At 37.7% G+C, this 17682-nt stretch overlaps 1 long non-coding RNA gene across 1 annotated transcript; it reads right to left on the bottom strand.

Moving 5' to 3' along the window:
• Positions 1-5302: 5302 nt before the first annotated feature.
• On the bottom strand, positions 5303-17337 carry LOC113459303 (uncharacterized). The gene is made up of 4 exons (XR_003380428.2): positions 17223-17337; positions 12556-12667; positions 9523-9659; positions 5303-8627 (listed from the first exon to the last, which is right to left on the bottom strand). It is a non-coding gene; the product is annotated as an uncharacterized LOC113459303 (long non-coding RNA).
• Positions 17338-17682: the final 345 nt, after the last annotated feature.

Genomic DNA, 17682 nt, shown 5'->3' with positions numbered 1-17682 from the left:
CTGAGGTCACAAATCTAGCTCTCATTTTCTCAGAGTTTGGAACACAGGAAATTCAAGAAAACTCATTCAAATTCAGTTTTTGGAGAAAAATGGAACAGAGGCATTCTTATGGCTGAGAAAACTAATGAAAAATTAGCAGCATCTCTAAGTATAATGTACAAATATTTCTAACATAATAGCTGTACATTATGCCTACTAAACTATGGCTATAAACCTAAATATATTAAAAACAATAGACAGATATAAATACTGGTGTTCAGCCTCTAAAATCTCAAAGGAAAAAAAAAAGAAGGAAATTAAGCAGATAAATCCAACATTAGTAGGTGCAATACCAAAGTTGTTCTATTTGACTTCTAATGCTTTTTACACCAAATGTAGTACAGCTGTTACTGTCACACTGTGAAATTATTCCTTCCCCCTCCTCCTGGTACTTAAGTACCCAGAAATTATTTCTATACCTAATGATACTAAATATATATATCATACACACTTACATAAATATATATAACATGATACACTCCCTGTATATATATATATATATATATATATATATATATATAACATTATATATATATATATATATAACATTATATATATATATATACATTATAGCTATGTAGCTCTGTTAAGGCAGTTATTGATGTCACTATATGTCTAGATGAGAAAAACAACCTGGACTCCCATCAATCACATGAGATGCTGGAAGCAAGCTACCAGCATTGCAGCAGCACTGGTAAGATTCAAAACTGACTGAACTATCATTGACCTTATGAAAAAAATTTAAGAAAGCAAGTAATTTATTGCTTTTTCACATGAACCCACGATGATCCATGTCTCATTGTGATCAGCTAAAGCAGATACCACACAGGATTTGAAAGCAACAATTCTATAATCTCCAGTTCACATCAAGAAATACTGAAGATAATCTATGCAATTCCATAGCCATTTAAACCACCCAACATCTGCTTTGGTGAACCTTGTTTGTGCAGTCATCTCAAACTGTCCTTCAGTTGCTCATCATAGACTCAACCTAGGCTTAAATTATCATGGAACTCACTATTCACACCAGCATCTGGTAGGAAAGAGATGTTAAAAGCCAGTGTGCTTGAATTACAAAAATACACATCTATGTACATATAGATAATAACATAGAATAAAGATATATAGATATAAATGAGAATTACCATCACCATAAGGATGATTTTTCTATTCTTGCATAACTGCATCATATACTGTTTCAGTCAGATGTTAAAAGTACCCTGCTCGAACAAAAATTATCTAAATTCCTTCAGATTCCTGCTCTCAAAAAAAGACAAGAGGAAAATTGAAAAAAAAAAAAAGAAAGGAGTTATGTATAGCAGCAAGGGTGTGAAAAGCTGGTATGTTTCCAGTGCATTTCAGGTAAACATGCCACAGCAGCAGCTTGAATTAAGCAGTGGCATCCATAGGAAGTATTTGACTTATTCTCTGTCTTTGTGCAAACATTAAGTAGAAAACAAAGACTGAAAATATGGTGACATTTTAAAATAAATGTTTTAAATTAATTTCTTCAGGATTGTATCTGGGTAGCATTTAGTTAAAATGATGCTTAAATTGTGCTTTTCAAAACTGTTCAGGGCTGACATAGTTCTACTCCCAAGTAAAAATCAGTAGGAGTTATACTGCTCACTTCTACAGAATATGAGCCAATGCTGAACATTCTGAAAATAGCTTTCCATCTGTATATCTATGTAAATGAATAGGCACTGTTAATAGAAATAGGAATAGAAAAGATCAGGTTTTTAATTTTAAAAGTTGGAGTTAAATATAGTTACTATACTAGAAAACAAAAAACCAAGAAAATCTCAGGCAAACTTTAATACTTTTTCCTTTCATTTATGGCAGGAATGGATGGAAAACAGCTCCATTGCCTCAGGTGACACAGCTCCAGGTTTTCTAAGGTCATTAGACATCACCAACTCCTTAGTAATGGAATTTCACACTTCTAGTGTGCAGATGAGGACCGAGCCATCTCTGAGTTAGTCCCAGGCAGTCCACCACCGCTAAAAGAAATAAATTTATCAGCCAACACCATAAAAACGAAAATGTTCTAAATTTAGTAGAAGTAGAAATCTACTTCCCATTTTCCCTAAGACAACCCTTTCTTCTCCCATTAAATGTGGTCCTTTCTTTGAAGGAACAACCCTTTGTGACAAGCAAACATCTGTTGGCTCTGAAGCAGCAGAACATTTACAGTAATCAATATTAACACATGAATAATCCTACTGGCTACAGGGAGGCTGCTCGTGTGCCTCAAACAGCCTTACTTTACTACTTTGTACACTCACAGCCTGACTACTGCAGAAGTTAGCAAAGTTCATGGCAAGATCCGGCAATACTGCTTTTTGGTATTTTAAACCTGCTCAGTTTTGGTTCCTTCAGGTCTTTCTGACCTCACTGCACTTCCGGAGGCCTTTACTGACTGATGGACCATCTTGCATTCTTGCTCCATTGTGCACTCCTGTGGACAAGAGACCTAGTGGGCCAGAAGACAAGCTGATATAAAAGGCCAGAAGCCTTATCAGCTGCAAATTTAGCTCTTGAAGTCTTGAAGGCTCAGTTTTGAGCAGCAGTGCAGTGTGGGAAGAAGGACTTATGTGACACTGCTCTTGGGAAGCAGGTAGAGGTTTATTCAAACTTTCAAACTCAATAAAGTCTAGGATGTGTTAAGACTTTTTTTTTAATTAGAGGTTTGAAATCTTTGATCTGTTTTGTTATATTATCCAATTCAGATTTAAGTACATCCTTTACCAATTTGCCAACCAAAGCGGCACCTCTAGTGTTACTTGATTTTTCTTTTCTTTAAATTGGTCTTTTTAAAAACCAGGAAGTCAAGAAAAGAGGAGCTAGAACTAATGACGTGATAAACTTATCTTCCTATGGCACATGGCAGTCAAAACTTGATGATTGTACCTTTTGAGCATCTTGGGCTATACTTATATTCTCAGGAAATCTGTAAAGCTTATTCAAAAATCCAGGTCTTCAGAATGGAGCTCGTTTTATAATGGGTGGGGATTTTTTTGCTTTGTTTTTTACATGTTGTAAAAAAAATGGAAAAAAAAAAAGAACCAATAATGCTGTCAGCTTCTTGCTAGTAATTCATATCTAATACCAAAGTACAGAAAGCCTCACATCCAGCACTTCATGTGGAATATTTCTCCCCTGTGACCAGTCTAAAGTTGACTTAAGTCAGAAGGAAACTATCCTAGTTGAAACCCCAGAACAGACAACTTCTTCCAATGATAAGGACATATGAGAGTGAGATATGAATATTGATGCAGTTTTGAGGCTGACTTTCCACAGAATATTTTGTCAAGTTCAAGAACTTGTCCTTTAACCCAGTATATCTTAAAAGTTACCTCAGTGCTCCTCAAGGTTGGAGTAGAACTCTGGTCCTGCTTCATTCTCAGAGCATTCTGCTGCATGCACAGTACCCCTGTGTTTAGGCAGGAGACACAGATCTGAATTTGTTAATGGAGATTTTTCAGAGAATAGTAAGACTTTATTCCAAGAGCAAGGAAAATTTCTTTTACCCTAAATCATTACTGTAGAGCAACCAGTAGCTCATTCACACACAAAAATCATTCCTAAAATCCCCACAGTGCTTGCATGGTTTGCAGCTTGCAGAAATGATGACATTTTGTGTTTGTTGTTTGCCTAAATGAAAAATAGTATAAAAGCAGAGCAGATAAAAAGAAAAAGGCATCTTTCACTAAAGGTTGTTTGTTTCCTCTCACAAGTGTCACTGGATGTGTTTCCTGACCTCTGATGACTAGGAAGTAGTGCTATGTAAACCTCTCCATCACAAATCAAATAGTTTATTGATGCCTGTCATTTCTGGCCATACCATCAAGGGCTTTTCTGTATTTTTCTGGGCATTCTTTCCTAATGTCTCCTATAATGTGCAGTAAGTTATGAGCAGAGATAGGAACTACTGCATAACTAGATCTACAATACAATCTGTTATTGAGTCAGGATGAAATTTAACAGAAGCTCTTCACTTTTCATCTCTTGCCAAAAACTACAATTTAAGTAAATTGTGTTAGGAATAAAGCCATCATGTCATATAATAATTGAAAGTGGCTGATTATGTTTTGTACTATAAAGAGCTGTGTGCCATTATAGCAGGAGATTCAAGATCTTTTTTAGAAATATAAAAAAACCTCAACCCAATCCTGTCTGAAATATTGACATCTAAACATAGCTTTTCAAGTAAGAAAATATTGGGGTATATCTTTATAGGCTCAAGTCCACATGAATTTCAATATTCAAAATGAAAAGGAGTTTATGAACCTGATTAAACATTTCCTTTTCCAGAACACCATATTTGAAGACCATCTTGTACCAAAATTTCCTAAAATAAAAAAAAAAACCAAACCCCACATAAGACAACATAAATACAACAAGTGAAATATCCACTACCAAAAGTTACCCAAGCACATACAGAGAGTTAAAATCAAAGAAAGTTAATGTTGGCATGGCCAGTAGATATCACACAATGATATGACAGATTCATGCCAATAAATTGGTAGCAAGAAATGAGTTTTATGGGCCCTGGCAGTTCTGTTGACCCAGACATTTTCACAAACATAACAAACTGAAGAGATTATCTCTCACTGTTATTGAGATATCATGATTTAGCATGGTTCTATTTTCTTCTTTGGGACAGACTGAGTTCACAGTGAAGAAAGTGCTGTGCTGAGCTAAGTAACAGAAATGAACAGAGAAACAGAAGTGAACAGAGACACAAACAAGCCAAGAAGAGTGAATATATTTCATAACTAATGAATCTTTTGAAATCATTCCTTTGAACAGCTACCCCCCTTCAGTCAGTTGGATGAAACTTTGGAAATAATATTTTGCTGGGATGATAAAAGTTGGACATATAAAAATAAATAAAAAACAAACACAGTTCACAAAAAGAATGGGGTTTTGTTAATACAAGTGAAAATGCCAACATAAAGCACTGTGGAATAACTTTGTTTTGTCACTTTTGGCATTTGTAGCAGCATCCAAAGATATGCTGCAATGTTTCTGGTTGTTGAGTTACTACAGAGCAAATCATCACCAGTAATTTTGGTGTGGAAGACTGAAGAAAAATAGGAAATTGCCAAATCAATCAAAAGAATATCATGTCAGAGTTTTGATCCAGGAAAGCATATAAGAAAGTGCATAACTCTGTGCACTTGAATAAATCCACTGAAAAGAACAGCACAGACTGCTCACAGTCTGTGAGGAACCAATTTAATTTCAAAATAATAATGCTCAACATTGTTTATTTTTATTTCTCGAACTGTCGGTTATGAATCTGGTATTTTATTTTGAATGGAAAAGTACCAGACGGGCTGCACATGCCTTGGCAGCAGCAGCACATGGCAGCACCTGCTCAGAGAAGGGCTCTGTTGCTGGGCAACCCCTGTAGGAAATAGAGAAGGATTCCATCATTGGGGCGATTTTACTGGCAGCCTATCAGCAAAGGGAAGATTTCCTCCTCCAACAGACTCTAAAGTGCTTCCCTTAGAGGGATGGTAACTCCTGCTGCTGGGGGAAGACCCTCCAGACTATCCAATAATCTTCCTCTCTTCTTCTAAGGTGCAAACTAAACAGAGAAAAATGAATTTCAGATACAAATTTGCCAAATAAATGTGCATGCTATGCATTATTACAGGTATATATTACAGTCTCAAATTCAAACCCAGGGTGCAATTACAGAGAAGAAAGAAGGGAATTTCAGTCAAGGACCAAACCTTGAATGACTATCATTACTTGAAGGGAATTTCCAGTCAAGGACCAAGCCTTGAATGACTCATGACTTCCTTTCACCAGTATAATGCTATTTCTCTTGGGAATGATTGTGCAAGGTATTGCTTGCTAATAAAATGTAGTTGTTTAAAAATCCCTTTTTGGTTTTGTTTAGCTGAGGCTAATAACCTTAGAAGAAAATGTACATTTCCACTCAATATCACAATCAAAGATGAAGTGTTACATGTTTTTATACCTATGCAGTAAACATTGTTTGTTAGGCAACTGAAACTTGTATTTTAGAGACTTCAGGCTTATGTTTCAGCTAGAGATAGATGCTTGTCCAAGCATTCCAAAACAATCCTCAGCAATCTTTTATACCTACAAGCAGTATTTTAAAGAACAGATTGTTTATCTGTATGACGGATGTGTTCTGCTCTTTGATGAGCACAAATCAATACCATTGCTAATCAATGATGATCTCCAGGGTACAGGTACTGATTTCTTTCTGCAGAGGTTTTTGTTGGCTCCACTGGCTTCTGCAAGTCCATTTAGTTGGAAGATTAATTATAAAATAGCAATAGAAACAAAGAAATTTATTTCCTTCTTCTCTTCCAGCTCAATCAAAGAACAGCCAAAATACAGCAAACACTTTTGAGAAAATTAGATTATATCATTTCAGATCACTTTTCTCTATAAATCATCTTGGACCTCAACAGACACGGACATGAAAATATTTCTGAATTTTCATGGACAATAAAGTACTGCAAAGAAATTTTGCGCCCAGTTCCAGCAGATCTGTTTCAGTTTTGTCTAGATCATTCCTTATACACACAGCTTTGGCTAAATGACCATGTAGGATTCTATCTTAAAAGTTTAATAGAGTTCCTGTTGCCAGAGCTTGGGAGATGCATCACAGTAATTTGCCAGGATAGATGGACAGCCAGCTGGATCTGCTCAGAAGCACTGATTCATTTTTGCACAAGCAAAACAAGGCCAAACTCCAGCCTCTTCTAAACACTGAGATGTCCTGGTGCATCCCAGATCTCTGCCATGCAGTGTGGGCAAGCACAGCACGGGCATCCCTGTAAAACAACTACCAGCCAGAGGATGCCTTGGTTTTAAACCTTTCTCTCTGCCTGAGAAAGAATAGGTAGGCATGATCTGGCAGATGTCTGCCAGCTCAAGCTCCTCCAGTGTACAGGACAAGCACAACAGCGACACTGCACACAACTTCCCAGTCTGTCCTTAAACACAGCAATGCCACTGGAATGCATGCAGAGCTGAATCCAGATGTTTTGGCAAAATCCCCAAATGGAGATAACCTCCTTAGCCAACCTGCTGGAGGGGTTTCTGCCCTGGTTTGAGTGGGAACTAGATTGAAGCCCTTTTAGTTTTCAAAAAGAATAAGGTTCAAGTGCTGTGATATTGCAAGGGAGAAATGATCAATTAGTCCATCAGTTTTCCTTACAAAGTTCTGGACATTCAGTTTGTAAAATCATAGTCTAAAAGCAAACATCAAGCAAGTTCAGTTCCTCTGTAGACAAAGCTGAAGCAGTGGGACATACAGGACATACTGAATCAGGCTTTTCTGGGGTTATGCCTGAAATCAAACACCCACTAGTCTGTTGCAGTAGGGAGAAATAGGAAAGATTTTTCACTGTCAACCAAGACTGGAAGCAACCACTGTAAGAACAGTGCTGGTGGTTTGTAAGGGTTTATCAAGTAATGCTGCCTTATGTAGAAGTGTCCTCTCCTCCAGCATCAACAGGAAGCTGTGGGATGTCTTTCTGCCTGGCTTGAAGGACTAGTTTTTGTAGTACTATCCTGTGCTGGTGCTTTTAAATTTAAATCACATGCAAAGCTGAGTGCTCTCTGATGATTAAGAGAATTTCCTTTTGAGTTCATAAGTTCATTTCATTCCAGAACAGGAAGCTGTTCTATTTACTTGTTTAATAGAGCCACCAGCATGATGAGCAGAACAGCTTTCTGGCTAAAAATGGAAAAGTTCAGAGAATAGCACTTTTCCTGAATGGCTATTATGGCTCATACACCAAACAGCCCTGCACAGAGATGCTGGAGATGGTTCAGACCTTCAAACTGTAAAACTCTGTTAACTCAGATGAGTCTCATATTTTATTATTACAGACAAAACATACAGTTTAATTAAACATGCACCTATAAAATGTTAGCTTCAGTTAACCCTCAGCTTTATTTTAATACAACCTACCCAAGTAACTATTACAAAAAACATCATGTAAAGAATTAATAGCTTACAAGTCCTAAAACACCTTGGAGCTATGTAGTTTTCTCAATTTATAACAGCTCCAATTTGGAGCTCAGTTTCTGCTCATATCATCACTTAATCCTTCATCTTCTGTGCTCTTTGTCACTTGTCTATGCAATGTATGTTTAGACCCCTGAATAGATCTATTACCAGAGAGGTTTTCTGTATAATGCATGGAAGTGAATTTTAACCTGTATGCCTCCAAACCCAAGGCTGGGTTTTAAACAACACACATCAAGTGTTACAGTCAGAACATTAAGAGCAATGAAGCCAATGAAAGTAAATGTTAGTCTGGGTTTTGCATAGGTGCATATTTAAAAATCAAAGGAATTGAGCCACAGGGCATTATTTTCCTATGTGCAACTAGATGCCTCAAGGATTTCTCTTTTACCTTGGAACCCAGTGATTTTTTCTTTATTAATCAATGAAGTTGGAGTAGGGTGCTTTTCATCCTGGTGCTGATATGACTTACAGCTTCTATCATCAAAATCTAAAGCATTGCTGTTTTGCAAACATATATTTGCATCCATTTAGCAAGGTCAAGAGACTTGATCTTCATCTGGGATAAAAAAAAAGAAAATGAAAATGCTACAGTTGTTTTGACTTAAGTAAGTGACCTGTCCAAGATACTATTCCAAGTACCTGCAGTATTACCCATCTACTATACATTGAAAGTACTTTTCCTGAAAACAAGAAGCATAGACTTCCTTTCTCCAAGGCACTGCTTTTTATGGATAAGGCACTCTTAGACTATCCTCTTTCCAGATATTCATTCTTCAGCTTTTTCTCCTCAAAAAAAACAATATTTAAATTACAATAAATAATATTGAAAGGTGGGGTTTTTTTCAAGTAAAAAAGTTAGTCCAAATTAGTGGTTTATGGCTTTTTTGCCAATGGAATAATGCTGATTGACTCAAAGGATACCTCACCAAATATTTTTCTCATCAGCAAGCCCTCAGACTTCCAGTTAATGAAGATGTTTAATTAAGTTTATCAGAATCAGACAATACAGTTTATATGATAAGAGAGATTACTGCATTAATGAAAACTTTTTAATTGGCATTTGACAGATATTAAAGGAAACTCATTCCAAGGCGGTTTCTATCCCGTAGAAGGACCAGTCATTAAATTATCTGACATCAATATGACAGCAAGAAAAATCTATATGTTTACAACACAGGAACTCATCAGTTCTTAACCATTACCTTGAAGGCACATAAAATTTCTTTCCCAATCAAAATAAATGGCCAATTTTGAAAGTCATGTCCAGAACTATTTAAAGAAAAATTAAAACCCCCCAATTTTTTTCACAAGCAAAAAAACCCCCAAAACAACAAAAAAAGGTTCCCACTGAATTCTGGTTGGTGAAAACATTTTTAGACAAAACCTGATTTCTTTCAGCATTTTATCAGTGTTTAATTTCAAACTTGTGAAAACAGTTTTTATTGATTTACCTTCCCTCTGGTGTGCCTTTTACAAACCAATGATCCACATCCAAGCGCAGGGACACAATCGTAGTGTTGGATAAAATCTGTGTTTTTCTTGCCCTCGACTGCCGTTTCACACCAGGCCCTCCTGATCCACCACTTTCCTAGGAGATGTGGGAATTACAACTGGCTGGGATGAAGGGCAGATAGAGATTTTTCCACCCAAACAGAAAACAAATTGTTAGAATGATCCCAAAGGAGAACAGAAATCCGTAAGAGAAGCAATTTTTTCTCCCTCAATGTTTCACATAGGCAAACAACATTTTCAGCCAGTTAAGTCCTAGCTTGTGTATATTCAGAAATAAACTCAGTTCCCAGAGGCAACCTACCCTCAAGAGCTTCAGTTTTAGGTTCAAGAGGTAGTAAGACACAATACCTAGGGACAGGTAGAACCTGCAATGATCACAACCACTTTAATGAAAACAAATGTTTTATACTGCATTTAAATGGGGTGAAATTTTACTCCTAAATTTAGCTTAGGCTTTTGTTTGAATATCAATAATATTCTAAAGTTATTTAAGTTTAACACAACTTAGCAATTTTGGTTTTTATACATGCAGTTCGAAAATGAAAGACACACTTATGCTTCATGTGTTTAGAGACGGATTAACACTGAAATCTTGTCCAAATCTTGCTTCTAGAAAAGGGCCAAACTTGTTTTGGGTTCCTGGTGTACACGGCCTGTGTCCATCCTTATTTATGCAACACCTGACTGACATTTTTGTTTGTTTTGTGAAGAACAGAATCAGCAAGAGAGGGACTGTATTTTCTGAAAGCTATAGCATAAAATTCACAAAGTACTGCATAAAAAAACATTTTTCATGATCTCAACAGCTCTGTATTTGCTGTAGAATTGTTTTTGCTTTTTCCTATTTTCATCTCTCTGCTTTTTCTTAGAAGAGTAACTAGGATACTGCTTGAAGACTACCATTTTTATCAAGATTTCCTAGAAGTCTGGCATTCATAGAAGCCCTGACAAGGTCATATTCAAAGAACCTTACCTCTCTCTGCTATCTCTTTTACATACATATTTGGCATTTCAAACTATGAACAGACAGATCATCAGCAAGGTATTTTAAAACTTATTCTAAGAAAATATCCAAGAATGTAAGACCTTTCTAGCAACATCTCTCTTTTCTGTTTGGCTGTGTGAAACGAGTTTTATTTTCAGTTGGACAGTGGGAGCAGCAAAAAGTTGCATGCTCACATAAAGAAGATAAATTTTAAGAACTTGAAGTATTTTCTGTTTGGGAATGAAAGTATTCCATCATACATTTAGTTTCATTCAAAACATGCCACTTGACTCTGTTGGAATCCCTAGACATCCAGGCTTGTTACCACTGACTCTGTATTCTAACCCAGAAGCACAGGGTTAGATCATTCAGAGGGAAATTTGTTGCACTGGAGGGAAAGGCAACACTACTATTCCCTTGAGCTCTGTTGATTTAGATCCTTTTTCTATTTCTACCCTTCCTTCCTCCTACCCACCCTAAGCAAACTATTTTGGTTTGACCATAATGCACAGCTCATTTGGGGTAACAAAAGACCAGGATTTCACCAAATATATTCTTCTCTGGAAAATATTCAGCATCTCCTGAAGAGAGTGCCCAAGAGGGGTCTCCAAAGATGTGATGGCTTAACAGCTCAAAAATGTGAAGGTCTCACAGACATGAGCAACCCTGACCTTAACTTGATCAGCCTATACATACCCATGAAAGAAAAGAAGTGACATCTTTGGGGAGAAGGGCACTGAAGGGCAGAGGGACTGAGCCTTCTTTAAATATTATGGTGTTTGGGGAAAAAATCCTCTGTAAGAAGGGTTAACACAGTGATAAAATAATTCTTTTGGGTGTTGTTTTACAGAATTCTTCTTCTCTTCAGCCTTATGAGCACTGCTGGAAAAGCTGAATTATGATTTTGTTATTTTCCAGTTCCTCAGCGGTTTCCCTTTTCCCTGGAGTCATATCCTTTGCAATCAATATCCATGAGAGAAACCCTTCAGTGAAGCTTACACTGAGAACATGCAGGATTGACTCCTTCAAGGCTTTCCACAGGTACCAGTCCCTCCTGCTGAGCTCAGGAAGGAGACATATCAAGTGGAAAGAATAATGTTCCAAGAGATTTTTTTTTGAAAAAGGAATAAGGTAAGATATTGGCACACATTTTATATCTGTTTTAGTTTAACAATTAAGGTAAACCAAACAAAGGCTTATGGCACCATATGCTAAAAATAAAGAAATTAGCATTAACAAAATGATACAATTTCTACTGGGAAAGCATATCCATTGCTATTGCTGCATTTTATGCATGCAGATACAGACAGATCTCCTCAGTGGCTGAAGCCATGCTGTGTCAAAGACTAAAATATTTCTTTTGTTAGATTCCAGGGATGTAGCAAAGGCAAGTTTTTCTGGGATGTTATAAAATAACATCTTACAATGAAGGTAAGAGGTTCCCTTTTCTGTGCTCCTGCTAATAATGCTTTAGAAGGATTAAATCCTCTGTAACTCAAACACTGAGCTATGCTGTGAGTATGATGGCAAACCTGGCTCCAAATGTGGTGGTTTTGTATCTCAATATGACACGGTCATGATTGTAACTCTAGCTTTAGGATTTCACAGCCTTGTCTTTGTTCTGCCAGTAAAGAGAAGCTGTGGGTTTCCAGATGTCTGACAGCCATTTGAAAGTCAATTTGCTGTTGTTAATGCCTATTTCACCGGAGTTGCTTCTCACAGTATCAGCAAAAGGGACAGCAACAAATGTGAGGCACAGCATTCTCAGTGGCCCATGAAAGGGAAGCGAAGGGGAGCTTCACAGGTCGTTACCAGCCATCCTGCATTTCCACTTGGCAGGATGTGGACACACACAGATGAATTAATTTGTAGGCAGGGCAAAAATCACTGAGAGCTCAACTGGCTTAAAAAAGATTCCCTGGAAGAACAGAAAAATAAATTTGTGCCCTTGATTTATCCCTAAGACTTATTTAATCGTTTTACTTACTGTATTTCAACACTTCCATGTTTTTCTCCATACTGTTGTTTAGCCACACCCATCTACTGCACTTTATCTTTTAGGAATGAATTGAAACCAACATCTCTGCCTCTTCCTCTGCCTGTAAAATAAAAGAACAAAGTAAAAAAAAAAAAAAATATATATATATATAGAAATAGTTATAACTGAGCTTTACCTATCACATCCTTTCTGTTCTGCAAAAAGACTCTGCCTTCACCAAGGCAGGGGTAACACTGTATTCAGTTTCTTTTATGGTAAGAATTGATATTTGTAAAATTCACCACAAGATCCATTTTGCTTCTTGCCAAAGGAATACACTCTATGATACAAGCTGGCTTTTATTTTAAGCTGTATTTCTTGTTTACACAGTATGAAGTAAACTTAAAATGAAAGAGCATAACTGGATGTAATGATTCTGCTGAGCTTGGTAGAGAGGCCAAAAAAAAGGCCTACAGTAAGAAGCAAGGATTGACCAGGTCACTTCAGAAATTCAAAGAGATTATTATGAACAAGTTATTCTAGTTTTAAATTATCCTTTAGTCTCTTTCCAGGCCATGTTTGGCTATTCAGTGTTTGATTTTCACACACAACCAAGTGCATTATCTATATTTTGTGCCTTTTAACATCACCCACGCAGCCCACGTGGGACACCACGTAACACCAATGCAGAAGAGAAGATAATTCTGCAGCTCAAGAGAAGAATGTGGGAGACAAGAAATCCTGCTCACTCCTGCTCACCAGAAAGCCCTCTGGGAAAGGTTCAGCTAACACAGAGGTAAAATCCAAGTAATGTAAGCAGAGAACAGGTTGCATGGCTGGCAGTGCTTGCCTTGTGGTGAGCCAGTGATTGGCTGAGGAGACGCATGGATATCGCGTGATCAGAGCTCTGATTGGGTAAAGGGATGCACGAACGGTGACGCTGCAGTGGCAGGCAGCCAATGAGGGCTTCTCTGGGTTACCTTGAGAACATAAAAAGGCCCAGTTTGTTGCAAAAAGTGATCTTCAGAGCAAGGAAAGAGTGGTTTCTTTAAAGACTGTCTCAAAGCAGTTCCACATCTTCAACAGGAGCAAGGAAGCTCTGGCAGGAGCATCTAGAAACTGAGCAGTGAGATTTCTCCTGAGGAAAATGAGGATCCAGTTGTACAAACGGCAGAGAGCTGTATGCTGGGGAAACAGGAGGTTCTGCACAACCTGAGACTCAGACTGACTCTACCCAAAATCTGCATCAGTGTTCTGACATCCACAACTGATGGGAAACCAGCAAAACACCACCACAGATGCTGTCTGTAGTCAGAGATGACAAATTGAATCATGATTTTAAAGGGTTAAGATTTTAGCTGAGGGTTAGAACCAATTCATATTGAAGCTAGGTATACTGATGATAGGTTAATGATTATTAGATGCTTAAGCTAATTGTTAGATTATGAGCTCATTTGTAGAAAGAAGTGGAGCAAGTGCACCATTATAGGAACATGCTGAAACAAATAGAACAATACTCAACACTTGGATTCTATGTTAATCCATCACAAAGCAGGGGGCCTTGGATGGTGCCAGAGGGTCACAGAGACCTGATGAAGACCTTCCTGACTTCATCCCTGGGACCACTGACCCAATTCAAGACCACCAGCCCAACTCAAGAGAAGAATTGCACAAGCATAAAGGACTAATAACCTAATTTTAATACAAAGTGGGGGCGGGAGGTGCTGGGGTTATACGTATGTGTTATTTTGGGAAATAAATAGAAGGCAAAGAACCTTGTGTGGTGTGGTCACATATTTTGGGGATGACTTCCCCCCACTGTGCTGCCTGCTGGCATCATAAAAATAACTATTTTCTATCTTTAATTAGTTAGAGAGTCTTTGTCCACAATCTTCAGTTTTGATGATTCAAAAAATATTTTAAAAATTAAATTTTGAATTAAATCTGTGGCTAGTTTGAAGAAAGATTCACATTTGTCTTCAATATTTTAGAGAAGCGCTCATATCTCAAGAGGCCTTTGGGTTGTTTGGAGACTTTTCATTAATCTTTCTATAGCTTCTCCTGTTAAACATTAATAATCCCAGCTCTGGCTGCGTGTGAGCACAAGAATACCAACCTAGCCAACAAAAGATTTTCATGGGTGGGAGCTGTACTGACTGATTTTTTCTTACTGAAATTGGGATTTGGGGGCAAATGCTGGCTATTGGGCTAAAAAAATGCTGGATATGTTTAGGAAATATGGTGTTTCATTTAACCATGAAACAGCCAAGAAAGAGCCAGTGCTATTTTATAGTACTTTATCCAAGAATTCACAGAAATGCAATGTTTAATACTGATGCCTTCTGCTATAAATGTGAAACCTTTTTCAGAAAAGAGGCCCAGTTATTTTAAAGAGACTGTTCAAAGCAAAGACTGGCCATAAGAGCTCTTGGTTCCTTGGGCTGTTTGTTTAAAACAAGGTTTACAGTATAAAGCAAAAATACAAAAATGCCTGTGTTTGGAAAACAACTTAAGGGAAGACAAGGAACAGCAGGATTCCTTCTAATGTTGTTCCTTCTTTATATGGCTCTTCAAAAATGTAGTAAAGAAAATCTGTAGTAAGGATATCCTATATAATTTCTCTTTTTTAAGCAGCCAAAGGAACCATTTTGTGTCATCACTTCCCAGATTTTCAACATTCCTTAGTAACTAAGTTGAGACAAGGAGAGATCCTTACTATGATCCTACTCTTTTGGGTTCCAAATAATTTGTCACATAATCATTTCTGGCTGAAAAAAAAAAATTAGATGTTGAAATGAAAAAATTTTGAATATAGCATGGAAAACATAAACACACACTTTGATCACTAGCTGATGCAATGGATTACCTCTCCAAGTATAATTTGAATATTAGACTTACATATGCTTGCTCACCCTCAGGCCCGTAAGAAGTTTAACTACTTAATATTATTACCTTCCAAAATGGAATTTCCTGAATCAGACAAGACAGGAAAAAATGAGGAAACAAAGTTTTCTTTACTACTGAATACTACAAATCCTGTGTGTCATTTTGGCCATGAGAATCTGAGTTTTGTCTTGTTTTAATTTATGGCACAAAACAGAAGTCACATAAACACTGTCTTTCTCTTCAGATGACAGTTCAAGTGACAGAGTTTGAGCAGCTCAGGTTTAGATCTGGTTTATGGGAAAATATTTCACACAGTACATCAGCTCTGCCACAAGCAGTGTACAGAGACTGAAGGCTGTCAGAATCCAGGTTCCTGAGCTGCTCTAACCAGGTTCATGTCCTCTGGATCCACAGAGACAAATCTGAGACCTGGCTTTTAGACCTGGCTTAGTGTGAATCAGGATCTTGTCTGCCTGTCTTTCCATAGAGGGGAGCCTGGCTGTCCCTGTGTCCCCAAGAAAGCAATCTTCTCTTCACAAAAAGACTGAAAAACTGTAGTGTAAGGTTCACCTTGATGGAATTTCAGAGTCCAGACATGAAATTCTTTAATGTAAAGAAAACTACAAGTCTTTCAGGACTGAATCAGAAGAAAAAAAAAAAAAAAAAAAAAAAAGAAACACAAGAGGAACATAATTAACTATAGCTACTTCCATCGGCAGCACTGCTATTAATTAATGTTGCCAAAACATGAAACTGCAGTCATTAAAAAGTTGCAAACACAGCTTCAGTGAAGGCAGGCAATGCCCTGTTCAGTGGAGCTTTTAGTGGTTTAACCTTCATGCAGCATAAACATACAAACGAACCATTAAGTGATGCTCAGGTTAATAAGGATCTAAAAGAGAAGGAAGAAGTTGGCTTCTTTCCTAGTTTTACAGGGAAGATAGCCTTTGGCATGGAAAGGATGGGGCAGACCTGCACTGGGAAGTAATTTAGCTGTGGGGACATCAGCTGAGCCACACAGGTCAGGGACGAGGAAGGACATTTTGTCTTCTTTTGAAGACAACAGATAAAACTAGCAGGAACACAAACTTGTGGAATCCTAGGAAAGAGATTTATGCAAATATAAGCCATGTTTTACTTAGAATTAAGCTTCTGCAATTATTTACTCCCTGCTTAAACTGTACAAAGAATTATGTCAATTAAATAAAATCCACTGTAATGCAAAATTTTCCTGTCACAGTATTTTCTCTGGGGGCTGCTTGTGGCAGGAGCATTTCAGGTATTTGCACCCTTAAAAAAAACACCTATTTATTCTTTATTCCAGTCTCAGCAATCTTTAGCTGAAGGCAAATGGGAGGTCAAGGATACATGGATGCATAATGATCACAAAGTTCCAGGAAAGCATCAACTTTATCACTTTTCCTGGGGAAGGCAAAAAACAACCCTTCATTTTTACCAAGCCAGATATAATTACTGCAGTTCTGTTTGTTCAGTTTTATTGGAAATTCTTTTGAAAATCTCAGTAGGAAGGAGAAGAAGAGATGGCCTTTCACCAAAAGCTAGGAGAACCTGAAAAAATCTGCATAAAAAGGAATGTACTAGAAGTCTGCAAGCTGGCCTCCCACCTCTTTGAGCCTAATTTGGTAGCAGAGAAACAGAAAAATAGTGGTCCTTGAAAACTCAAAAGAGTTCAGATGATTACACCAGTTCTGCCTACCTGTTGTTATCTTGCTGTATTTCATATTTCTAGAGTCCCATACTGTCACAATCATATTTCTAAAGTCCCGTACCTTCTCGGTGATATTTCTTGGGGGCAGTTCTTCACAGCACAGACTTCTTCTGCTTGTTGCTGCTTCTTAGTCAGGACTCCTTCCAGGCTCTCCCTGACTGGCCAAGCCCAGCCCCTTTTATCCTGGTTATCTTCACTAGCTACAGCTGCAGCCCATCAAAAACAACCAAGGCTTATCAGGGCAAGGCCTATATACAGATATTCAATACACAATACAGATATTTTACTAGGACTCCTACTATACCTACCTTCCACAATTTCAGACTTCTTGGTAAGATCATCCTCCTTGGAAATGATCTTCCATGGAATTTATGCCAACCTACGTGGCCAGGTGACCTGCTTGTGGGTGGGACACAACTCAGCAGCATTACCTCCCTCCAGCCAAAAACCAGGCCATGCAAAACCAACACACAATCTCACGGAGAAATGCCATCCCTGCCAGGGAACTGAAGCATGGCAAA

The sequence above is a fragment of the Zonotrichia albicollis genome, chromosome 2 (assembly GCF_047830755.1).
Source record: "Zonotrichia albicollis isolate bZonAlb1 chromosome 2, bZonAlb1.hap1, whole genome shotgun sequence".
In the NCBI taxonomy this organism is placed as follows: Eukaryota; Metazoa; Chordata; class Aves; order Passeriformes; family Passerellidae; genus Zonotrichia; species Zonotrichia albicollis.
The sequence above is the reverse complement of the archived record's forward strand: the minus strand, read 5'-3'. Positions and strand labels throughout refer to the sequence as shown.